The sequence below is a fragment of the Triturus cristatus genome, chromosome 5_2 (genome assembly GCF_964204655.1).
Source record: "Triturus cristatus chromosome 5_2, aTriCri1.1, whole genome shotgun sequence".
Taxonomy (NCBI): Eukaryota; Metazoa; Chordata; class Amphibia; order Caudata; family Salamandridae; genus Triturus; species Triturus cristatus.
In genome coordinates this window covers 701883317-701909774 of record NC_140588.1, presented here as the reverse complement: position 1 = coordinate 701909774, position 26458 = coordinate 701883317, and the positions used below count along the sequence as shown (strand labels likewise).

The window sequence follows — 26458 nt, the reverse complement described above, 5'->3', positions numbered from 1 at the left end:
ATCCCACTACCCTGGATAACATATCATGCACAGCCTCAGAAGACAGCGTGGGTCAATCTGGCCATTCTGCAAAGCATCTGCACGGATGTACAGCATTGCTACTAATCATTGCCAATAGGTAAGACCAATTGGCTTTGCTTGCTTTTCTGTGTCTGTTCTGGCAGATTTCTATTTGTGCTACATGTCCTGGTTTTTAATGAGGTGCAAGGAAACACATAGGGCGACGTGTTCCTGTGGACACTTACAGGATTAGTCTGGAGAACTTATCAGAAGCAAGTTAAGTGCCACAGACACTATGGAATTTGCAGTACAACGTAGAACATTAAATGCGACTTTCACACAGTCTACCTCAGTGCCTCATCAGTTTCCTATGTTGATGACCATTGTCAGGCACGTTATTCTGCACCCAGCAGCGGCTGCAGAACTTTAGCCCTGTCAATTTTCAGATGTGGTTACCCTACCATTGACACTTTTTCACTGGGGCACTTTTTTCTCATGAGTAATGTCCAAAATGTTTTGGCTTCCAGTTCAGGTTTTTACCAGACGCTTACTTATTACCAGTGGTTAACCGAATCTTAAATATATCTAATCTTTGGGGATAAAAGGAATATGCTCAAAAAGTCATTGCCCAAGAGCACACAATTTTGTCACAAAGGGAGTATGGGATTTCAAACTCTTGGCCTTATTTCGAGTTTGATGGAGGGGAGTATCTATCAGATGTCCCACCCACCACATTTAGAGTGCCGCTGACATCAATACAATCTTAATAGGGCAGACGGGACGCCCTCCACTGTTTGGCTGATGTCCACTCCAGTCTTCTAACTCCACAGTGAAGGCCAACTCCAGCTGGTGAGAAAGGGACTGAAACACGAACAGTAAAGCTGGGTAAACCCCACGTCTCGAGACCAGGGACCTAATCTAGAGCAGGTGGGTACGGAATGAAAGCCCTAAAATGTGATTTAAGACTAATTTCTCTCTACATTGTTTATTCCCAATCCCCCTTTCCTCCAACACCTACCCCGGTCTGGCATCAATGGGGACCTTAATTACAACACAGAACATACTTTTGCCCCCAAAGACAATGAGAGAGTACCCCAACCCTGCTTCAATATAGGGAAGGGCTGAATACTCGTCTTTACAGCACACAACATTATGATGCAGCCACAGTCCACTCAGCGGCCACTCCATTAACTCTCTCTAGCTGACCCTTTACAAAGCTCCACTGCTTACAAATAACGCATACATGCAGTATCTAGGTGCTACAGAACGAGTACTCCAAGCGCCATGAGGGCTATTGATTACAACCACCGTTTGACAGAAGGAACTCATCCCTCCTATCTGCCCTGGCACACACTGTACCTTGCCTTATCTGCCCTGGCCCATCCGTGGAATACTTTAAACCGTTTATGTGCTACAGAACGTGCACTTCAAGGGCCACAAGGACTACTGATTACAACCACTGTTTGATAGAAGGAACTCATCTCTCCTATCTGCACTGGCACACACTGAACCTTGCTTTATCTGCCCTGGCTCAACCGTGAATACTTTAAACCGTTTATTGTGCAGTAAGTAAAGAACCCAACTTCAAGTCTTCGGCGCTGTAAGTTCTCGCGGCCATGCCCCCATAGTAAACTAGAGCGTGATCCACCACACGCAGAACACATGCGCATAAAGTAAAACACAACCATTAAAGATAAAGTGTGGTGAGTTCCGCGAGTGTTTGTCAAAGTACAAAAAAAGAAAAGAAAGGCGCCTGATGAAGAGATAAAGCATTCCATGAGGCTCTAATCATGGGAATTAGACAAAGTAAAAACGTGTCACTAAGCCAGTAACAATAATGGGAAAAGTGGAAGCACACACGTCATGGGGGGATGCTCCATGGGAGTGAACGAGTTACAAAAGGGGGGAACCAGGAAGACAAATTACCCACTGGCGAGCAAGGAATTTTAAAAGATAAGTAATTAGACAAATCAAAAGCTATGGGAAGAGTCAAAGCCCACAAAGTGCATACAACAGATCATCCTGGCAGCGCAAGTGCTGTCTAGGCTCAAATTAAGAGGGGGTTTGAGGAGTGCCACCTTAATGGCTGAGCAGTTAAATATTTATTTAATTTTTATCTTTTTAAATAGTGTCACTCTACTGAAGGCTACTGGTGTCGGTGGAGGGTTTTGTCAGAGGTCACTTACTATATTTCGTGTAAGGTCCCCTTCAGTTTCCTTTATGTCAATCATCAGAGGGTAAGGTGTGTTGGATGTGTTCTGGGATAGGACATTTATTACAAAATCTGAATTCCCCACTCCACCCTAAATATCATTTTAGATATCAAATGTTGCATTTTGAAAGGACTTAGGGGTTCCTGTGGTGGGTACTGAAAGGCAGAGCAGAGTGATTCTAATGCACTGCTGGGAAGGGAAGGAAAACATAATGAGGTCACACACCATGTCCATTTAGCATTTAGGGACATTGTTTTTATTCTGATTTCCATAGATATTGACTCTGCCCCTTCAGCAGCTGGCCCTGGTTGTTTTCCTTGCAAATGTTGCAGAATCACTGGATAGATTAGTATGGAAATTGTATTTGATTTAATGTTTTTACTTCAAAGCGACAACTTATGTATGTAGGGTACACAAAAATACATCACAGGATTATCTACTACCAGCAGTAATTCAACATCACAGTTTACACTTATAACCCAGGGTGAGATAATACTCATAACTGCCTCCTCAATAAAATTCACGCTTTTGTTCCTAGCAGTTCGGAAAATCTACAAGCATTGTCTGATAGTCTACACTCAGTATCAAAAACGAAAGAAAGTATTATGATTCTTTAACGGTGAGTCATTCATCAATAATAATAACATGTACACCCCGAGTTCAAAGTATATCTTCTTGCACGTCAATTCACCCGAAAAGCCAGTAGACATAAGGATGTGTTCAAGTCTAGCTCCTACAAGAAACCTTTAGAGGGTATAACACCTGTGACTGAGTTGTGTCCGAATGTCACGATACCTATAGGAGCGGCCCCTCCGTAATGGCGGAGGAGCATCGCCCTACTAGCTCAGAGACAGCAGCAGAAAAACTAAAGCGATATTCCAATACCATTTTATTTTTAAGCCTCTGGCTCAGCCAGCGTGTACAGGGAGTGGTGGGCCAAAGCATGGGAGGGGGAAGAGGAGAGCTAGGTGCACTCCTTAAGTGCTCATGTGTGTTTGGCCTGCCATCTCAGGCCGACTAAAACATACAACGCACTTAGGTTTTTCTAACCTGGCTGTATTGAACAGCCGGGTTAGAGAAACTCCACAGACTCCCTGGCCTGAGCGGAGCGTCTTTCCAGCCCCTCTCGACCAAACCCAGCGCTGGATTGGACAGGGAGTCTGTGACGTAGTCACAGTGTACGACCGGCATCAGGTAAGCGTAACTTTTTATATTATTTTGTATTATCACTGTAAACACTCCCTCATCCCCACACGTTTCATCTCACAATCCCCCATGCTCCCTCCCCCACGCCATCTCCCCTGCCCCTCCTCTTTTTCTATGTGGCGCCAGCAACTGGATACCTACCTGCTGGAAAAAAACACGTTCACCCACCTTAGTGAGGTGAGGGAAGAAAAGCCAATTGTCTCTTTTTTTTCAAGCCATTCAATTTTAAAACCAATAAGTCTGTCTTTATGTTAGGGAAAGTATTTAGTAATAGTTGGATGATTTTGTGTATGCTGCTTCCAGCTGTCCTAAATTACATACAATAACCAAGCAACCTTTTTGCTGCCAAAATGTTGAAGCTGGAATTAGTACCCCCTTGCTGAACAGAGTGCATTAACAGAGGTAAGCTGTACGTTCAACGAAAGGTGTTATAAAAATGAGTCAGACGATGACTTTTGCATTGGAAGTGGTGATTTTAAAAGGCATAAACAGGTACTAAATACTTAAAATACTTTTATATTTTAATATTGGGTCCTAAATACTTTTGACAAGAGGCTAATTTTAAACGCCTATGTGTTTGCACATCATTACTTTGTGAACAAAAAAAGCTGAAAATCCAACAACATTTAGTCGGGGCAGAGAAGTAAAAAAGACGGTCATCAATAAGTGAAACAGGATACCCTTCCTAAACAAAAACTCCTTCCATAAACCAGCGATTTAAATGCCATCATGCCAGTAAAATAAAGACAACAAAAACACTAAAGTGAATCTGAATTATAAGCAACATGTGTTGCATCTGCAGTTTAACCAAAGGACTAGTTGAGCCCATCACAAATGGGACAAGGTAAGAAACCACAAAATGCCATACCCTAGATGGACAGCATATCCAAACAAAGGCAATCAATGAAAACACATAAAAGCCAATGGCTGAAGTAGACTGACCAAAAGTCCACCCTCGCTGTACCACATAGATGTCCTATTTTTTGCTAATATGAGGACACACAAATAGTTTGGGCAACACAAGGTCTCCCTGAAAAGCTCAGGCTGTTCGTAGTGAGACCTGAAATGGATTACTTAATGCAGTCAACAGCTGTGGATTTGTCACTGGCATATTGTTTACTATATTGTCTTGGAAGGGGTTCATCAGAATTTGAAAACTATTGCTTCTTTTACCTTCAGCAGGGACCAATATCACGATAATAGAGAATTCAGTCTAGCCAACCTCCATATATATTTTTTTTAAACAGTTCTTTATTCTGTTCCAGTTTTATCCAAACTAATCAAAACAATGCCAACACCAGCACATTGCAAGGTAGCTGTACTAAGTCCAGTTGCAACACAGGTCAAGGGTTGCAGCTAGAGATCCAGGTGTGGTTATTGTTTACAGTGTTGGTGTACCAGTGGTGATACTACCAACTGAAGAATACCTGAAGTCAATATTTGCAGTTTATCTTGCAAATATCATTTAAGAATATCGTGTTTCTTGTACCTCAACATTCATGGCACTTTTGAGGTAAGTGTGAAAAGGCCTTTATAACATTACGTCGCCAGTCAATGTGATCATCCAGAGGTTTGTGATTTTTTCTGGTTTTCTCCATGGGTGTACTCTCTGCTTCTGACCAACATCTTTTCTGTAGCCTCCCATATTCACTGAGTGCCAAATCGCTGCTTCTATTTATGTATAACTAAATAAAATTCAGGGGATGCAATGAACGTTTTTATAACGTATTCAACGTGTCTGTGCACTCACTTTAGAGAGCGCACCGTATACTGCTAGTTTATGGTAATGAGGAGACAACCATTTTGTTTAGAATTTGTAAGTGTAGGTAAGAGACAACATAATCTGACGTTGCTACTAAATGTGGTGGCTTTGCTGCAAATTTAAGACAAGGATACACTAGGTAGGCCCAATGCCATTCCAAAATGTCAGTCCGCTGCAGTGTTTGTTTTTTTACTTATTTTTTTATAGCCAGCAACATTCAGGCAGCAGCATTTTTCCTTTTTAGGTCGAGCACCGTCCGGTCTGCCGAAGGCAGAACCGGAAGTCTGGAGATCTTATGTTTCTGAGAGTGGCTCTTTAGCCCTCCTCTCTTTTTGCCTCTCCTCCATTGGCTGGCTTCCTAAACGGAGGCCAGCCATTGGAGGGGAGAGCCGTCCCTCCAAATAGGCTCCGTCTTTTTCAGATTCGGGGGCGTGTTCCTTGATGTTCTTTCCACTTTTTAGCCACGCCCTTTTAGAACAGCAGGAACACGCCCTCGAATCTGAAAAAGTTTGGAAGCTTCCATCTGCCATTTTTAGGTCTCGGCGATCTCGGCCCCCGAATCCGAAACCGCCGCTGCCTTTCTCCGAGGCATTTCTGCTTCGCCTCGGAGAAAGGCAGCAGCGGTGTTCATGGCTCTCGCCAGGTAAGGCAACAGTTTTGCCAGTCCTTGTTTTCTCCTGAACCTTCTCTGTATTTCCTTCGCTGCCCATCGTTTTCGGCCTGAGATCAGTGCCTGCTCCGGGACAACTTGGACACCCCACGCCACTCCGGGGGGCAGGGGCCGAGGGATTTCAGGGACGCATAACACTGTGCTCAGCAGTTCTTTGTTCTTCCTGTCCTGTGCCTCATGCACAGCTAAACCGGCCTGTCCTCATTTTACGGGGAGTGGGTAAGCTTTTCCCTCTAGGAGCACGAGTTCGGTGGTAGAAACACTTCTGGCCTCGAATGGCTGGTGCTAAAACGGCGAAAAAAGCTCACACTGCCGCAGGAAGAGGGGTATTTTGCAGTGCTTTTATTGATTAGCTTCATTATTCTCCCCTGCCTGCTCCTTATTGTTTGTGCTGTTTTGTCCAGAATCTTCTTGAGGTTTCCATGGAGGTACCCACCTTCCCGGGCCACCTTTCAGGGTTAATGCTCGGGGGAGAGGAAGGTTAATCGGTGATTTGATAGCAGGCAAACACGGTTCTGTTGATGTTTCCTCTAGGCTTGCAGCCTCGCAGATTTACGCTGCAGTTGAACTGTCAACTCAGTGTTTGGGTGGTTGTAAATAGATAGCAGTTTAAATGCCCGACCCTGGCTGCTGTTATTAATACCAACCTGGACGTTGAGAGGAAGCTGAGTAATCCGTTTTTATCCCCGGTCAATTTGGTGTACTTCATGGGCGTCTGTTGTTTTTTTGTAAGGTGATGCATATTTGACACACAAATGGATAGGCATGAAGAAATACGATTGCATTTTATAGAGGGGGCATGTGCGTTAGTGTTCAGAAAGCACGCTGATCCATTTCTGAAGGCCAATGATGTGGGAGAGGAATACATCAGGGAGAGACTTCATCGAGTGAAGAAGGAAGTGGTTACCCCATTGCTTTGCCTGTGTTATGCTGCGTTTTGCTGCGTTTGGTAATTGAGATAAAACAGACAAGGTCTAGAAATGTGCAGTAAAATGGTGTACAACGTAGATCACATGCCCCATGTATTGGGTCTCAAAACGGTAAGCAGAGGGCAGAAGGAATTTGACAACTGTCATATTCCTCAACTAGGGTAGTAAAGTTGTAAAGGGTGCCAGGCCTGGAAAATACTGCTTCTTGGAGTGGCCATGACCCTAAACCTCAGCAAAAGTAACGAAACCGTAACGTGGTATAACACTTTGACGTAGGAGAGCAAAACCAAGATTTGTAAATCAGGAGGCAGCATGTTTGTTTGTCAGAAATAGCGCATCTCAACAAGAAACGCTGTACAACAGCAACCAAATGTAGAACATGAGGACTGGTCAGTTGGCTTGTACATGAACTGATTGGGTTAGGGAGTATTGCTTAATGAATGGCACATACTTTATGATGGATAAAAAACATTCACCGGGGGAAGACCTGGAGTTGCATGTCTGCGATAGGCCAGAAGTACCAGGAACGCAACTCCTGTTTGGGATCGAGACTTCTAGTTCTATGGTGTACTTCAAGGGCTTTCTTCAAATTTGCATCTTAAAATGGATGAGGGAGATCTCATGGAAAAATGACGAGGCAGAAACCTACAAATCAGGCCAGTGGGAGGCATAGAAGCTTTAGAGCGTGAGAACCTAGTTGTTAATGCTTTTGGCAAGGTGGGCTGCTGTTACGGACAAGGCGCTGAGGGTTGATATCACTACTATTTTGACGTAATTGAAGGGATCCGGGGTTTGGAATGTGTGGAGAAGTATGATTGAGCCTGGTGAGTGTTTGTGCGTAGGGTAAACATTTTAATAATTAGTGGGGTCAATGGGCTGTTGAAACTTTAGCTGTTTTGGGGATGAGAGAATGGTTTGGCTATATACTTAAAATTAAAGGTGCAAGTGCTGGATGAGTGCTAAAGGTGGGGTGTTTGAAATTGATTAAGCAAATGGCAGTGGATAAAACGTATGTGAAAAACACCACGTGTGTGGCTGGAGTGACTAACCATAGAGGTTCTGCAATCCAGATGTTTGTCACATACAGCCAAATCATTTATTTAGCCCTGTCTACCTGTTTCTTAGGGATCCTAATTCATAATTTTGTCGATTGTTTTATTAAATCAGTGCCACTCTTAAAATTGTATGGATCACAGTTTAAATATCAGATCTGGACAGAGAGTTGTACGTGTAGAGAGAGAGAAAAATAAGTTTAGCAACAGTATAGGAGTTACCTTCAAATGCTGTCCAGGATGGATCTTCTATGCTGCCCTATTGTAATTGGAAATAAATAAAATCATACAGCAATGATCATGCCAAATCAATGGGCGCTTCTGACAACTAAGGGTGTCCTTATTTTTTTGTTTGGAAACTTGAAAAGGATTTTAAATGAACATAAGGATGCATTAAGAGTTGTTCTATTTCTAGCAGTAGGCTCAACATTTTAATCTGAAAATGATTTCTGATTCGTGTTTAGGATATAGTCAAGTATGGTTTCCTGGGTATTTTATTTACCTTTTAGGACTATTTGCTACCCTGCATGGACATAATACATTTCCGCGTGGAAACTTGCCCGTCAGCTAAATTCTTCTTGTGTGTGGCAATTGGTTAATACGTGCGTTTTATTCAGCTATTATGTGTCGATGACTTCATATTGCGTGTCATTGTCTAACTCTGCCTATAACAAACATAAGCAGGTGTAATGAGAGTTCGCTCAGAAGCGAGAGCGGAGAGATGAGAGTTCCTGTTATGCGAGCGAAAAGCAATGCCTGCTAACCAGATGCTCAGTTTTATTTTAAAGCTTGGTTTGTGTTTTATTAATGATGAATTTTAATTTTGAACCCATGAATAAAGAAACTGCTGCTGCAGATCCTGATGTTCGTTAAATATTTTTCAGTTAGTTCATGGTATTGCCCTTGGAGAGGTGTGGCTCACTGGTTAGAGGCGGCAGATCCGTAAGCAGAGAATCGGCCAGGGACCAGGGTTCAATTCCTGACGCGGCAGGGTCGTGGACCAGGGTCAAAACGGGCTCGATAATTCTCGCCTCGGTACCTACTCTAACCAGGAACACACTCGGCAACTCTGGGCATTAGCTTGCCTCATCTCCACAACGGCCCCCCACATTCGCCGGGGATGCCTGGTTTCACCTTGGAGATACCCTGGAGGGACCATCTCACAGGGATAGCCAGGACGGGTTCCCCAGCGGTCTACAGCGCCAGGACGCCGCAGGGCAGCAGTGCGCTTTACAAGACACATACATTTACATTTACATGTTAAGCTTTTCAAATGGGTTCGGCAGCTCTTCATCATTATGGATAATTATCAGATTTTGTTTATTAATCTTTGTTGTGTGATTTCCAATTCTATGATTGGTACTGGTCACCTATTATGGTGATGTGGTATGATTACGCATGATAGAGCAACGTGGGGCCTACATTTTGTGGAGGAACCGATTAAAAGTATGTTTTGGTGGGAAATAAGTGTGCCAACTTCTGTACTTTAAATCCTATAACATTGACATGTTTGGTCAATAGAATGCCACTACTCAGAAACAATTGAACTCTAATATCGTGTGTCTAGGGGTGCGTTAAATCCAAAATGAAAATGTGTTTCTTTAACTTGACTTTTCGTACAAGATTGCTGTGGCAATAGGTATCACATATGCAAAAAAAAGCTAATGCCAATAGAAATGACAATGCCCTTTATTTAGGGATACAAAAATGATAAAAAAATAATGAGCAATACCAATAGCTCTACCTATAATATTGCCGAGACCATTGCATTGTAAATGCTTGTTTTCTACTTGTATTCTTTGAATATGCTTGTTGAGTTGGGGGTGTGTGTTTTACTGTGCATGAATGAGCGGATGAACGCCAGAACAACCCAGTGTAAGGATGAATTGATGCATGAGTGCAAGGATGAGCAGTAAAATGCATATATTATGGGTTATTCAGTGCCTAAATTCACCAGTGACTGAAGAGGCACTTTTGTTATAACCAGACCTGCTGGCATAGCTAATGCTTGGAATAGACCTGGTGTGTCCATGTTTTCCTCTGGTGTGGACAAAGAGTTGCATAGACAGTGCGGGCAGAAGCGTGTGCAGTGTCGCCCCTTATGCAAGGTAAGGAGACAGCAGTCGGATGGTCTTATGTACTGTTGTGATGTTTGTGTATCATGGTTGCATAGCAATATTCTGTAGTCTAGGGCTGCGGCCAGTCAGAGCTCGGGAATAAGGCGCATCGGTGTTTTATGCAAGTAGAGATAAGTCACTGAAAACGGTGGTGTACCCAGCACACATAGTGGAATATCCTGACAAACCATGGGATAAAGTTTCCCTAGACACTTCTGGTTCGTACGCCACCCGGGGTTGTTGTCCCAAATATGTCATGGTAGTCACTAAATATTACTCAGACTGGCCTAAGGTTAAGTTTGTGACAAATGCTGATACCAAAAGGTTTCGTTTTTTTTTTTAGAACTATTTGAAAGGAGTTGATAGCCGACATCAGTGCCCTACTAATTTCCATTTAGATGACAGAGTTCCTAGAGAAGGAAGGTACTAAGCTCATTAAGACATCTGTGCACAGTGCATTACGCTTAAAGTAGTGGTCTAGTATCCGAGGACCTCGGGCAGACTCATCAGCGGAGAATGGGGAATCTACTGGTCCAGACGATGGCTGAATCAGATCGTGGATGTGAAGAGGCGTAACCTGGGTGCAATGCTCCTGGTACATCCATCGACACGAACTGTACCGACAGTACCTCTATGTGACACGGTTGGGGATGGCTATTGATTATGTAACTGTTTTTGTTCCTTTTCGATAAAATCAATAAATAATGCCTATAAAAAAAGTAGTGTTCTAGCAGACAAGTTGAATTCAGTTTTTAGAAAGGGGATGAAGGAAGCAGTTTGTGAAGGTTCAAGGTGGAATGTAGCAATAAGGATGTTGTTTCCATGAATCATGTAACTCAGTGCTCAACATTCGGTAAGACTCTCTATAAAATGCTAAAAGAAAAGTGCGCTCAGTGTTGAGGTAAGCGTATATGACTTAGAGTGAAAATAATGGCATTTATTTGGATGAGACCAAGGATAACTAAGGGGGCATATTATCAAGACAGGCGATAAAATTATCACCCTGAAGCCCATGTTAGATGTGAAGGACATCTAACCTGAACTTCAATTGGAATTCCATAGAGCATATTATCAAGCCCATTATCGCCGTTTTAGCGGCAGTTTCTGCCACTAAAGCGGCGATAATTTTATCGCCTATCTTGATAATATGCCTCTAAGTAGGTAATGGGGCCACTTCTCTGCAGAATCTTGGGGGTTGCCACTTTAAGGTAAATGTCTGTGTGAGAGGCCGTAAAATGCAGTTATTCAAAAAAGGGCTTGGTTTTCCATGCTTCCCGATCTGCTTTACTTTGTGAAAGATGGTGGTTGAATTGAGCGACGATAAACTCTGGCATGGAAAAGGGCTGTTAGCTCTACTGCAAGCAAGTAAAATACTCACCCACCACAAATTGGACAGTAAAATTAAGCTATATTTGGGGACAGAAGATCTTACCCCACTGGCTCTGGTATCAGTGTACCTAGCTATGCCCCTGATGGTAAATTAGGGAACTGCTGCAAAGTGGTTTGTGTACCAGAATGCACATTAGAATGAAAGAAGAATTGTGAGTTGGAATTGTGGGTTATTGTGACCTTGGTGAGAAACCTGTGAAGAGGTTTTAAATGGTGCCGGCACAATGAGACATTAATGTAGCGACTAGCAGGTTTAATATTTTACCATTTAAGCTGAATGCTTGTTGTTAGAGCTGTCAGCCTTAAGGGTTGTCTTCCCCCAAACGTTTTGCTTCACTCCTCCATTTTCGTGATCATCTCATTTTTGTTGGCCATAGGACTCTGTCCACTATTAACCAGCGCTAAAGTGTGTGTGCTCACTTCTTAGAACATGGTAGCGTTTGTTTACACCCAACTGGCACATTTAATTTACTTATAAGTCTCTAGTAAAGTGGTACTACCTGTATCCAGAGCCTATGAATTAAATGCCACTAGTGAGCCTGCAGCACTAATCGTGCCACACACTTAAGTAGTCTGTCAAACTTGTCTCAGGCCTGTCATTGCAGTCTGTGTGTGCAGTTTTAGGCTGGTGTTATGATCTGGAAAAATAAATCTTTTGCCAGGCCTAGGGTAGGCGCCTAAATATCCCACTGGGCAGGGTGCAGTGTATTTAAAAAGGTGAACATGAACTTTTATGCTTTACATGTCTAGTGAAAAACTCTTACATTTGTTTTTCACTACTGCTAGGCATACGTCTCCCATAGGATAACATTGGGTTACCTTATATTAATAAGTGATAACTTTCAACTAGGAGCAGGTCAGGATATTGAGTTTGGTGTTCAGAGAATTGTAATTTAAAACCTTTTTAAAGTTAAAGTTGGATTTTAAGTGACAATTCTAAAAATGCCACTTTTAGAAAGTTAGCATTATCTTGCCCCAACCATTTGGCACCTGCAGCCTGTATCCTGGGTCATGTGTCTAGGTATAGATGGCAGTTGGTCTTTGTGTATTGCTCCCAGACAGTGAGACAAAGGGGCATAGGTGTTGCCAGGATGGGCCATCTCTGACTTGATAGTGGGGAGAATCTGTCACCTACCACACTTGCAGATCACAAAGACTCTGCTTAAGCACACTCAAAAATGGTTTCACACTAGTCTTTTGTGTGCCCAAAGAAGATGGGGGTCAGGGCATGGAGGCAGGAAATTGCAAACACCTTTGGGGAGTGAAACCTCCAGAACCTTCTCCTACTTCAAAGCTGGCACCAAGTGTAAATAATGGACTCTCAGATCCAACTCTTTTTTACACCTTTGGACAAGTGGAAAATGCATAAGGACTGCTGTGCTTTTCTGCTGCAAGAAGGACTGCTATTCCCATGCCCTGCTACGCTGCTGCCTTTCTGCCTGAGTGAAAAGGACTGGACCAGCATCTTGAACCTTGGACCACCAAAGTCACTCTAAGGGCTAGTTGGCTGGCCTCCTTCTCAGTGCATCAGGGACAGAAAACAATCCAACCACCTTGGGCCCAGTACCTGGATTCTAACTTCTGTAAGTTTTACCTCCAAGTGGTGCCTTCCCAGTCCTGGACTAATGTAAGTGGGCCTGAGAGTGCTCTGCCAGCCCAGCTGTTGTCTCTTGGGCATAACATATGCAGCACGATGCATCTCCTCTCAGCACCGGATCGGAACCGCCACTGCACAATGCACTGCTGAAGGACGACTTCACATAGTACCTCCTCAGAACTGCAGCTGTGCAACACACACCAATACAAGGCTTTGCATGACAAGCTTTTAGCTACAGCATTCTCCATGACAACACAGAACCTTCCAACACAAGCACTGTCAATGGTTTCATCTGAACCCCTGCTGCACGACGCATCTCTGATGAAGGACCCCACATCACAACCCGCAGCTTCTTCGGAATTGGCACTGCATGATACATCCTCAACTCAGAATCTCACAATGTTCCGCAACTGGGATTTAAGGTGCTTTGATTAGCAGGCCTAACTTGGTCCCTAAATCCGACCAATGCTCCATCATGGTCTTTCTCAACTTGTGACTTTCTCCCTGGGACGCATTCTGTGGTTGCAGCGGGACTACGAGTCCCAGATCTTCGTGGGGCAGAGGAGGAGGTCCCTAATCAGCAATACCTGCACCTGCCTGCTACAACTTGGTTTGGCACTATAAAGAGCATAGTACTTACCCGCGGCGCGGGACGCATTCAATGGTTGCAAGGGAACTACGAGTACCAGATCTTCATAGGGCAGAGGAGTATTGGCCTAATTAGTAACACCTGCACCTGCCTGCTACAACTTGAATCAGCGCTATAAATTGCATTCTACTTACCAGTGTAGCCCGGGCAAAGCCCGGGGCAAGGGCGGGCCCATTCTGCGCCAGTCAGCACCAGCATATACCAGGACAGGACTCTGCGTCCAGGCTCTGTTGACTGTGGCGCCTGCCAGAACTGTTTACTCCACTCTCCAAGTATTGTTGAGACTCCATACTTCTAGGCGCCTTGATAACAGCCGCGGTCTGTGCAGGTAACAGCGGTGGGGCGGTGTAAGGGGGGATTCCGAGGGACAATGGCTAGGGAAAATTAAATAAATTAATAATTTCCCCTCTGCATCGTCCCTCGGAATCTCCCTTTACATGGCCCCACCGCTGTTACCTGCATGGACCGTGGCTGCTTGATAATCCTTACTGCTCTTCATTGCTTCTCCTGCCTCCTGTTTATTTATGGTACCAGGCCCTTGTCCCTCTGTAAGACCTTTGCCTGCTTTCGCTGCACTGATCTTGGCATGTGCCAGCTGGGAATTGGCACCTTGTGGAGAGACTCTGAACCCCAGCGGCCCACGTAGTGATCCTTGAAGAACGCTGTAGCGGAAGGAGCAGCCTGCTGCTGTCAGTACTAGCTTGCCATGTTTCGGATGAAATCCATAGACCTGTCACCATAGTCATGCCAACTGCGCCAAGAACACTTTTTCTCTAAGAGCAAGAGGGGCTGGGCTCATTTCATCCACTTGCGGCCACAAGAAATTAGTGGAGGTTCTCTGTACTAAGGCCTCAGCCCCTGAGACAGCTGGGCTATTTGTACCAGAGTGTTTTGTAAGCGTATTGTATTGTTCTAATGCTGGTTGCTGAAATTACTTGCAACTGACCGCGAGCAAAATGGAGGGACATATTATTAAAGTGGCAATTGCCCAGAGGGAGGGAATTTTGAAGCCAGAGCATTTGCTTAGGCGCTTTCTATATGTTATCCTCCATGGCGTCTCTTGCAATAGACTTTGCAGATATCTGATGTAATATTATTATATATTTTCTACCACTAGGTTACACTATAGTAAGATTTCACTTTTGCAGGACAGTGGTGCCTAGTATTCATTCCCCTCTCTCTGTTTCTACAAAGCAACTCCTGGCCATCGCAATACTTACCACTTGCTTATTTGTATCTGGTTGATAGCCTTATTGTGCACACACACCCCTTTGACATCAACTGGGCTTGATGACAGACTGATGCACATCCTGCAAGGTTTAGCCCAAGCAACCAAAAGAGCGCTTTACTCCTCTTTAGAGGCGGCTTTTGGACCTGAGAGACAACACTATAGTATGGGGAAACGCAAGCCTTCAGAAACCTGCAGGAAACAGGAAATGCCTAAAAACAGGCAAGGCACTCAGCAGATAATTGCACCTGAATGAAATTGGTGTATTAATAGAAGAGTCTGAGGACCTTTTAGCCACAAAGGGAAAAGGTGGGAAAGAGTGGCAAGGAAAACATAAAATCCTATTATAAAAAAAACACCAAACCTTGTGAACCCAATAAACACAAGTGTGGCGGTTCACGCTGTCCCAACATCTCCTAGCACAGATAATTTCCAAACTTTAGAACAATCTCAGTAAAACAGTGCAGAAGCAAGAACAGACCAACCTGTGAGGGTGAAATGCGGAAATAAATATGAAGTTCTGAAATGCATATACGAGGATAGACCTGCACATAGCCATAAAAGTGATACACCTAACACCATCATCCCTACAGTGCCACCAATGAGCGATTCTGTTCTCCAAATAAATCTACTGAAGGAAGAGGTAATGGCCTAACAGAAAATGTCGTCAGACTTTCTAAATATTTGACTGAGAAAATGGAAAATCTGTCCACTTTACTGGCTAACTTAATCCCAAATTTGCATCAATTTAAAGGAGCCCCCGCTGAAGTATTGATTTCTCCACCGATCAGTAACATCAGAACAACCGCTTGTTCTGCAACTTCAGTCAGTCTCACAACAAGTAACTTATGTCCACCAGTCTATCCACGTAGAGAACACAGTGAACCCAGCAGCGCTCCCCTTGCCACTTATCCAAATATGCCCCCGAGCTCCCAGAATTCTTTGAGCGAGCAACAACAACAATCGTTTAACCTCCCACCTGAAATTCCATCTCTGTGGGGCACATACCCAGCAAGTCACACTGGAGTACATTTGCCCTTTCAAAATCCAAAAGGTTTGCCTCCCAGAGTAGGTAGGAACCCCTCCAAGCTACCAGAAATCTATATGACAAATGTCCCTAAACTTTCAGAAGGTACTAAAAAACACACACAAATCTCTTAGTAATAAAGCAATCCACTGGTTTTGCAAAGTACGAGGGTGCAGATCCATCAACAGGGAGGGTCTTTTAGATGTATTCCGTTACACCCACCAACACGCACCCTTTGATTATATATTGGCTGACCATGCTTTCGTAGGAGGACTCATTACCTTTGAGAATAGATTTAGGCCGAACATCGGTTCGAACAAAAGACTATAGGTAAATCCCCGTAAAGCACCCCAGCCAATCAACACACGCCAGTAGTATATCACAGAATCCCAATCGCACAGTCACCGATACCCCTTGCAAACCTACCTTTAGAAAAAGTCTGTATTCCATCAATATTAACTATATATTACTTGATATCAGGATCTGGTCCCAAGTGGTTGACATGGAGGGGATGTTGAGAGCGGACAGCGACCATGACCCTTTGTGCACATTTTCAATTGGTGCTCTTCACAAACACTCTAATAAATTGAGACATGCTTCCATATTCTATTACCTTAACCGATAACAGTCGGAATGTAAAATGGGCTAGGATCTCCAACAATGACACAGCCCTGAGTTCCATCTACCAGAGTTTCTTAAACTCATAGAGCCCCCTCAAAGTAAGGGACAAACATTTCCCCAGCTTTGTTAGCTTCCACTGTGAGCTATCAATCCAACTGAAGCAAGATCTCACCAACGAGGACAGAGGGCTCATTCTCCCGTTCATCAACCTAGCCAGTTCACCCAATGGTGTAGAGCAGCTAAAGAAGAACTTCTTAAAACCCTAAAGAATGAAGATCATACGGTGATAAAGCGGGCAAGCAAATCCAACAAGGTGATTGTACAAAGCAGCAGGAAATTGTGTGAGGAAACCCAGTGGGAGGCTTCAACAGACTCCCTCCACAATAACTACACCAGGGCGTTCTGGAAGATCACGGGAGTCGCTCCTTAGATATCCCACCCAATGCAGTTGTGAAGTCAGAATTATGGGTGTCTCATTTCTCTGAGCTCTATAAGGAGCCGGTTAAAATTTCTGTTAAGATTATCATCATTTCAATAATGGGTCCATAAGTAGATTTGAATAAGCTGAAGTTTAATTAAGAGCAAAGGTAAAGGACCACCAGTCCAAACAGCAGTCTCCTCCAACTGTCCCCCTTAACATTCTCCCAGTCCCCCCAGCATTCTGTTGCCATGCTATGACCACACAGTATGTGAGTCACAACCCAGCAACAGTAGTAGAGAATGAGACAAAATTACGCATAGGTACCAAACAGAATTGCACATAGGTACCAAATGAAAATAAACCCACAACACATCTCCCTCCCAAACAAATGTGAGAAAGAATCTATAGCAACCCTCATATGCAATAAATACAATACCAACAAAAAGAAAAACTACTAAACATTCTTTGTTTGTACAGTAACCTACAACTTCATCTATACAGCCATAATTTACCAGAACATACTTAACTTGACATTTCATAATCTTTGTGCCAAGATGGTTTAAATCTTAGCCTTCGTTGACCATCTTGTTTTGGAACAATGGGAACACTATCTTGAGTTTCAGAATTATGACTGTTACCACCAAAACCTGGTGTCCCCTCAACCAACCGTGACATACTCCACACCTCACCAGAATCTAGAACAACCACATTCCTCCTGACCTCCACTATAGTGAACGGGCCAGTGAAACGCGATTGACCTTTCCTCAATAGACCTGGTTTCTTGATCAACACTTCATCACCCACCTTCCAATTCTTGAGGAAAGAAGAATGGCGTGAGTCAAAGTTCTCTTTATATCTATCTTGATACAAATTCCTTTTCAAAACAGCTTGATCACTCATCCGTACATTCACATCCAAGTCTAACCAGACTGGGCTCAATTTGTCATGTGGCTTCCTGCCTCTCAAAATGGAGAAAGGCGACACCGAAGTCACACAATTAGGGGTGTTGCGGTGAGCCCACCACGTTTCTCTAAGCATTTTCTTCAGCGAGGATCTAGTTTGCAAAGCTCTTTGAGCACACGACTTCACAATCCAATTCATCCTCTCTGCTAATCCATTCGCTTGTGGAGAATATAAAGCTGTCTTAAGATGTGTTATAGACAACTCCCTCAAGAACTCTTTCATCTCATGGGAAACAAATTGAACTCCATTATCCGTAATGAGCTGCTTAGGAATTCCTTCCCTTGAAAACTCATCAGACAAAAACTCTATAACAGTTCTGGAGTTCACCACAGGCACACACTTCGTAACTAATCATTTGGACATATAATCCACAAGCAAAAGCACATAGCGTTCATCATAACCAAACAACTCAAATGGACCTGCAATATCCAAACCTAATTTGGTCCATGGCTCAGTAGGAATTTCAACCGGTGAGAGTGGTGCAGTGTGAGTTTTCTTACTTTTATCATTGTTGGCACATTCCCAACAGTCTTTCACAACCTCCTCCACTTGTCTATCCATAGAGGGCCACCAATACCACTCTCGTACTCTAGCCTTAGTTAAATTCCTCCCCAGATGACCCTCATGAGCTAAATTTATAATTTTCCCCCTAAGCTTACACGGAGGAATCACACGACTTCCCCTCAGCACCTTCTCTTCCACAACACACAAATCATCCTTTACATTGAGGAAACCCCTCATACACTCAGGTAAATCCTTTTCAGCAGGCCACCCTTCAACAATAAACTTTTTACACATGTCCAATTCCTTATCACTTTGAGATGCCAACGACCATTCATCCAACTCAACAGCCGATTCATGTATCCATCCAACCAAAGAATTCTCTACATCCACACTTGTTTGATCCAATGGTAATCTCGAGAGACAATCTGCAACCACATTCGCTGACCCAGGAACATATTCAACAATGAAATTGAATTCTGCTAGACCTTCAATCCAACGCTTGATTCTGGGCGAAACATTATCCACATCCCTACATGAGAAAATCTGACACAAAGGACGATGATCTGTCCTCACTACAACAGGCAAACCCCAAAGATAAAACTTAAAGTGATGAACAGCCCAATAAACCGCCATTGCCTCCCTCTCAATCACTGAATACCGTTCTTCTGCCCCCCTCAATGACCTCGAGGCAAATGCAACAATCTTGGACTCTCCATCCACCATTTGAGACAGCACTGCCCCTAACCCTAACATACTAGCATCAGTAGACAAAATTGTTTTTCTCTTTGTGTCAAAATGTCCCAATGTTGGCATTTTACTAATAACTTCCTTGAGAGAGCTGAAAGCCAACGAACACTCATCTGACCATGAAAATGATGTACGCTTCTTAAGCAGAACTCTCAGTGGGGAAGAAACACTTGCAAAGTTAGGAATGAATTTCGAACAAAATTCAGCCAAACCCAAAAACGAACGAACCTGGTCCTTACTCGCCGGTGCAGGAGCTTTCACAATACTTTCTACAATGTCAAGTTTCGGACTAATCCCATCTGCAGAAATGGTGTGCCCCAGATAGTCCACAGATGACACACGAAACTTGCACTTCTCTTTCTTAATCACAAGACCAACTTCCTCTAACCGCTGCAAAACTCTCCATAACCCATCATCATGATCCTGGACATCCTTCCCATACACTAATATGTCATCTTGAAAGATCAACACTTTAGGCAACCCAATCAAAACTTTATTCATAACCCTCTGAAAACAAGCCGCCGCAGAGGCCAACCCAAAGGGCATGCGAACAAACCTAAAAGCTCCCAAAGGTGTTACAAATGAAGTTAAATGTCTGGAATCAGGATGCAACAAGATCTGATGGTAAGCAGCAGATAAATCCATCACACTGAAACATTTGGCATCCTTGATCAATGAAAGAGTTTGAGCAATGTTTGGTAGTGGTTGTCTGTCAATCCAAATATGCTTATTCAACCCACGCAAGTCCACACACATACGACTCACCTTCCCACCATCCTTGGGTGCCAAAACTATGGGAGCCAACCATTCCGAGCATTCAATCTCTTCAATCACACCAGCACCGAGTAATCTCTTAAGTTCAGCATCCAGAGGTTCCATTAGCATGTGTGGAACTTTCCTAACCTTGCTAACAAAAGGCTGAGCATTGTCTTTCAGAATAATCTTATGTTGAAAATCTTTCAACAACCCTAATTGTTCACCAAAAACTTTGGGAAACTGTGAGCATACATTCAACGACAAACTAGGAGAGAGAAGTAAAACCTTCTGCGGTGAATTCGGATCCAACTTGATCCCCATATCCCTCTGATGCCTCCACCCAAGAAGATTATCACCCCTCCTAGCCACATATACCTTACCTATTGTCTCCCTATCCTTAAACTGAATTTTCTTTACAACAAATCCCAACACGTCAATTCTGACCCCCCCATAGCCCACTGGATTAATATCCGGGGGAAACAACTCAGTTTTATCCAATCCAAAAGCCGCATCCCAATTCGCATCACCGACCATTGTGTACGGTGAGCCCGAGTCTGCAAGAACAGTAAACTGCTCCCCACCAATCAACACCTCACACTCCGGCATTACCAACTCATCACCGTCCACTATGCCATCATGCTTAATACTACAAATAAACTTTTTTTCTTGCTCAATGAGCTGGACGGGATGCATCTTCCCATCACGACACACCCGTGCATAGTGCCCTCTCTTCCCACACTTATTGCACACTACAGTCCTCGCAAAACAATTTGGACTGTTAGATGAATGTTTCTCACTGCCACATCTAAAACATCTAAAATCATTCCTGCTGTGCCTGAACCCTGACTGTTCAGAATGTGAAGGCATAGATCTAGCATGAAATTGTTCTGACCCTGAAATTTTTTTTTCGCTGTCCGTTGAGCCTGTTTTCAACATACTTCTTGAGTCATCCCTCTTAATATCATTTTTTTTAATCTCATGAACAGTTTTCTCTTCACTGTTAGTGTCGGTACTCTTCTCAACCTTCATCTCTCGTACCCACATATTGGTATTCTCCATACCTTCAACAATTGATATTGTATCTCTTAGGTCAGGATTCTTGGCTAGCAATTTTTGCTGAACTTTTGGATCATTAGTACATCTAACAACTTGATCTCTGATAAGAGAATCAGTAAGTTGTTCAAATTCGCATGTGCGAGCTAAAGTCTTCAAAGTTGCTACATAACTGGTAATCTTCTCTTGTTTACCCTGGACCCTTGAGAAAAAGTTATGGCGCTCTAACACAACATTAATTTTTGAACCAAAATGAGTCTCCAACATCAAAACTGTCATGTCATATATGTTCTCCGGTTCACCATTTCCACGCCCTAAAGGAATCTCGTCTAAGCTGTCATAGACGTGTCTACCCTCTACTCCCAGATTATGTAAGAGCGTGGCTTGTTTGCGTAAAGCTGAAAATTGCTCTCCCCCAATAGCTATGAGGTAAGAATCAAATAATGGTTTCCACCTCTTCCAAGGTAAAGCAGGATCACGCACATCAGTTAAGAATTGTGGTGGTTGCAGTAGATTTGAATAAGCTGAAGTTTAATTAAGAGCAAAGGTAAAGGACCACCAGTCCAAACAGCAGTCTCCTCCAACTGTCCCCCTTAACATTCTCCCAGTCCCCCCAGCATTCTGTTGCCATGCTATGACCACACAGTATGTGAGTCACAACCCAGCAACAGTAGTAGAGAATGAGACAAAATTACGCATAGGTACCAAACAGAATTGCACATAGGTACCAAATGAAAATAAACCCACAACAATTTCCCTGATGCCTGATAGTGAAACCAAAACTGCTCAGGTTGACCCCTCAAGTGGAAAAGATAAAATGACTCTCACAGAGTTCAGGTTGGCGGAAACTGAACAGGCCTTGCACTAGATGCTAAAAGGAACAAGCATTTACAATGCAATGGTCTCGGCATTGGTAAAGTTAGAGCTATTGGCATTGCTCATGACATTATTTTTGTTTATAAAACATTTAAAGAAACGGCATTGTTATTTACAATGTCAATAGCTTAATCACTCTCAAATGCGAGACCTATTGCATTTGCACACACACACAGAGCCACCTACACACACACTGATTAAGCTATTGACATTGTAAATAACAATGCCGTTTCTCTACATGTTTTAAAAACAAAAGGTGCAGGGAGGTGGGGGGAGGGGTCAAGACAGTCCTGGGCATGGAGAGGGGGTGGCTGGCTCGCAGTACTGCCACATATTTCACACGTATACTCAGTTTTGATGGTAAAGTTACTAGGCTTTTATTATCATTTTTGAATAGGGCAGACAGAACTATTCCACTTTAATAGGGACAAAGCAGTCAAAAGTCGACAGAGCTTTTACAGATTTGATAGGAAAAACCCTGCTTTTACCAATGAGACAGGCTTGCAATGGGTTGTGCAAATCGATGCACTGGGGCCGCTATGCTTTCAACGAGATGGCGGGGACTTTTTGAAACAGGTAAAATAGTGCCTTTCATTGAACACTAGAGATAAGGCTAATATTTTGAAAGTGCGTGCTACACAATTCCATCCCTTGAAGCATTGCAAGTCGCACAAACAGAGCCATAAGAATACTGCGTGTGCAAAATAACACTTATGTGAGACGTGAGAGACGACTGCCTGGTGAGAAAAGTTTGAATACATGATCCATTACTTTTTGAATGGATTGTGTCTGTGGTCATTTTGTGTGAGGGACATGTGATTTTAAATAAACTTGAACCAAACAGCATATTCCAATACATGCAAGTAGCCAGCGATGCAAACGTTTCCCAGTGCAGGAGATGCACAGGCAGCAGTGACTTGCGAACTGAGACTTTTAAAACCACCGCCACACACACGCTCATCCTACAGCAACAACAGGTAAATGTAAATACTGTAGACCCAGTCTACCCCAAAAAAATAGTGACTTAGCAAAGTGGCCGGAGATACCAACAAAAAATGGGTTGAAGACAACAAAAGACAAGTATACCCACCAATCAATCTTCTGTCCCATGTTTGAGCAACAGCCCAGTTGTGTAAGATGACATTGAAAACTGTGTACTCCAGGAACACCAGCAAGCAAATAATATGAACAGACCTCCTATTCATTTAACTTTATCAAGCAAACTGAAACTCTGCAATTAACAATGAAGTAAAATACAGAATGTCGAGAACGTAGTCTCTAGCTCTGCTGTTTCCCTCTCAAGGAGACGCATATGGAAGGGGATAGGTCCAAAGTGGGGAAAGAGAGCTGGTACTGGATGCCCCGCCACCTGACATTCCAGGGATTCCCAGGCGTAATTTACACCGCAGACACCAGTCTCCACACTACAGGAGCTGTACGTAAAGAGAGTACCCGTACCTCAGTGCAATTGAGAGCTGAAGCCACTCACCTTACTCTTCACCTCCACGGTGCTGTTACTCTCCAGGAAGCGCAGGTTCTGCGACCTGCTGAAGCTGCGGTTCATGGCCACTGCTGCTTCGGCCGCCTTGGCTGCGGATGCAGGTGCCCCTACCGGGCGCGGGACGCTATACGCAACTGTTTCTATCCGGGGGCCGTGCGTACACCCGTGGATAAACTCGCTACCTCACCCTGGACGCTGAGGATGCTCTCCCACGCCTCGCGCCCGCAGTCACGCCAGACTCCTGGGATTGCTCACTCCACAGATTGATAGTTTACAAACACTGACGACGGACACCACACTAGGCAGGTTTCACAGACACAGAGAAGGGACCAAGAGGCAGTATATCACACATACAGAGGGAGAAAAAGTTTTATGGCCCGCAGAACATAGACACGGAAAGAGGACTCCCACTGACAAGCGTACCTTCGAGGAGGCCATATTAAAAGGTACATCAAACCTAATTTCTTTAAGAATACCTGCGGCAATAGCTATTCTTCTCTTTGTCTGTGGAGCTAAAACAATCGTTGTTCTTGATAACGGATATATTGAAAAACATTTTTTCCGTTCTAATGTTTGTCACAATACATGGAGAAGCAGGAGCTAAAACAATCGTTGTTCTTGATAACGGATATATTGAAAAACAGTTTTTCCGTTCTAATGTTTGTCACAATACATGGAGAAGCAGCGAGAGAGGGAACGAGGAGATCAGGTGAGGGAGCAACGCCGGGACACCACCGCCTTTCTCCGAGGCACAGCAAAAATGCCTCGGAGAAAGGAAGCCTCATTTTCGGATTTGGGGGCGTGTTTTGCTGTTGTCTCCTCCCTGAGACTTCTCGCAAAAAACACGCCCCCCGATCCGAAAAGGACGGGGCTTCAACGGAGTGACTGGACCTCTTCTCCAGTGGCTGGCCAGCATTTAAGAGGCCAGCCAATGGAGAACAGGAGAGAAGAGGGGCGGGTGCAAGCCCCTCTTCTCAAAGTCACTCCATCTCATTAAATCTCGGAGCGAGACTGCGCAAGCGCAGCCTTTCGCAGCCGAGACCTAAAAAGCAACTGGCCCGGATGGCATTTCCAGGGACCTGTACCGCTCTGAACCAACTCCTGGGCTCCATGCTTGAACATTCTTAGTAACGAACTCCTGAGAGACGAGGATATCCCCCCCTCTTGGCGGGGTACAATTATTGTCCCTATCTTTATAAAGGGCAGCCGGGATTTTCCAACTAACTACAGACTGATCAATTTGACCGATGTTAGACAAAACATCTTTTGTAGGCAAGTCCTCATGAGACTCCTGATGTGGACCTCGGACCATCATATTGTCTCAGACTTCCAGGAAGGATTCACTGGCAGTGTCAGCACCCTGGACCAGGTGTTCCACTTCAAGATGATAAGTTGGAAATATGTAGACTTGAGGCAGGACCACATAAGTGACCTTCATGGACTTGAGGGCCGCTTCTATCTCGTCCATAGGGAAAACTTATGGAGGGTATTAAGGAATTATGGTATACAGGGTAATTTATTATGAATCCTGGTCAGTCTCTATGCTGTAACTTGTGCCCAGGTGAGGTGGCATAATGAACAAGACCTCACACCATTACACCCAATCAAGCGTGGCGTTAGGCAGGGGTGCGTCTTAGCTCCTACACTGACTTATATATCTACAGTGTAGTGGACTGGCTGACCAATTGCAACCATGATACCCCGAAATCTGTGAGCATTATCACTCCTGTGCTTATGTTCGTGGACAATACGAGCCTTCTTTCCAGAAATCTATTGGAGCTGCAGGTCCTCTTCGATAAGTTTGCTTCCTTTTGTGTGTCCAGAGGGCTAAATCTTAATTTATGGAGATCAAGCCTCATCATTCCTTTAGAAGCAAGATGGCTGTTCAGGGTGACCACATAGAACAAGTCAAATGCTTTGATTAGCTAGGTATTTATAAGAACAAGGGGCAACCCATTAACCGTGGGGTCAAGGTAATCAAGTAATAAGTAAAAATAGTATTCCCTCGAGGGGGGAGTGTGAATCTCTACTTCCTCGGAAAAAATTAGTTTAACCATCAACATATTGGTTCCATTTCTAAACAAATCAGTTTTTTTCAATTTTTTCAATAACAGAAATAATGATTGCAATTTCATAATAAAGCCAATTTGAAAATCAAAAGGTGATCCCAAACGGCACAGCAATGCAGTGCAAGTGAAATAAGTGAGTGTAAAGTGTGCTGGTGCTATACAGTCTATGTATATAAATAGTGACTGATTCACGATGCAAAGGTGGTTGATACACTCTCTGACACAGAGTAATATGCTCCAGAATCAAATAAAAACAGTACACTATTATTGTGTCAACGTTTCGACCATATGCATACAATTTGGACAGGATCATCATCAGGAGGCAGGTTAGGAGGCACCCAATTAGTGAGATGGATGTGGAGAAAGCAGGATATACTTTCGGGGGGTACTGCCACATCGGACGACTTGGACGAGGCAGAAAATTCATCCAAATCCATGGTGTGTGGTCCCTAGTCAAAGCATGTATGTAAAAGTATGTGCTACCGAGCTGGAGCCATACCGTGTGGAGTAGATGGCCCTCCAGGATATAGTTCTACCACTTAAGGGCAACCTGAACCTCAAAGTTGCCTCAAAGCACTGCACTGGGTTAGTCATTCAATAAACAGACCTCACATAATTATAAAAGACACTGTAGAGCATCAGTGTGCAGCAATCACATGAGGGCATTAATTAATCATGAAGGCATTCATTAATTATACCCTCAAGAATGAAAGACCAATCAAAACGCTCAACTACCACAACAATTGCTCGTTTGCAGAGTCGATTGTGGGCTGTATTTACTCTACAGAACTCTCTCTATCTAGGTGTCCGACGAGCCGAGAATAGCTGCTGGAGCCCGCAGATTGCAAAAAGTAAATCCATACTGTAGCACAGGGCGGCTGCTATCCTGAGGAATTCAAAGGCCACCTCTAGCAGCGCAGTCTCACCAGTGCTTGAAATCTGTAGGGCCACAGTCCTGGCTGGGGCTAGCTATGGCGTAGAGCTAGAGGTAATGCTGGTACCTCTCCACTTGTGCTTGCTGAAAATACATTTATTAGATCTATCTTTGATCCGCACACAGGCACCCCTTCGGTCCCCATCCACTTTGATATAGTACTGCACAAGTTTG

General features: G+C 43.8%; 1 protein-coding gene across 1 annotated transcript in view; it reads right to left on the bottom strand.

The window, feature by feature from the left end:
• Positions 1-26458, bottom strand: part of SRPX2 (sushi repeat containing protein X-linked 2) — a 424745-nt gene that overhangs the window by 84627 nt on the left and 313660 nt on the right. The gene's annotated exons all lie outside the window — the stretch shown is intronic.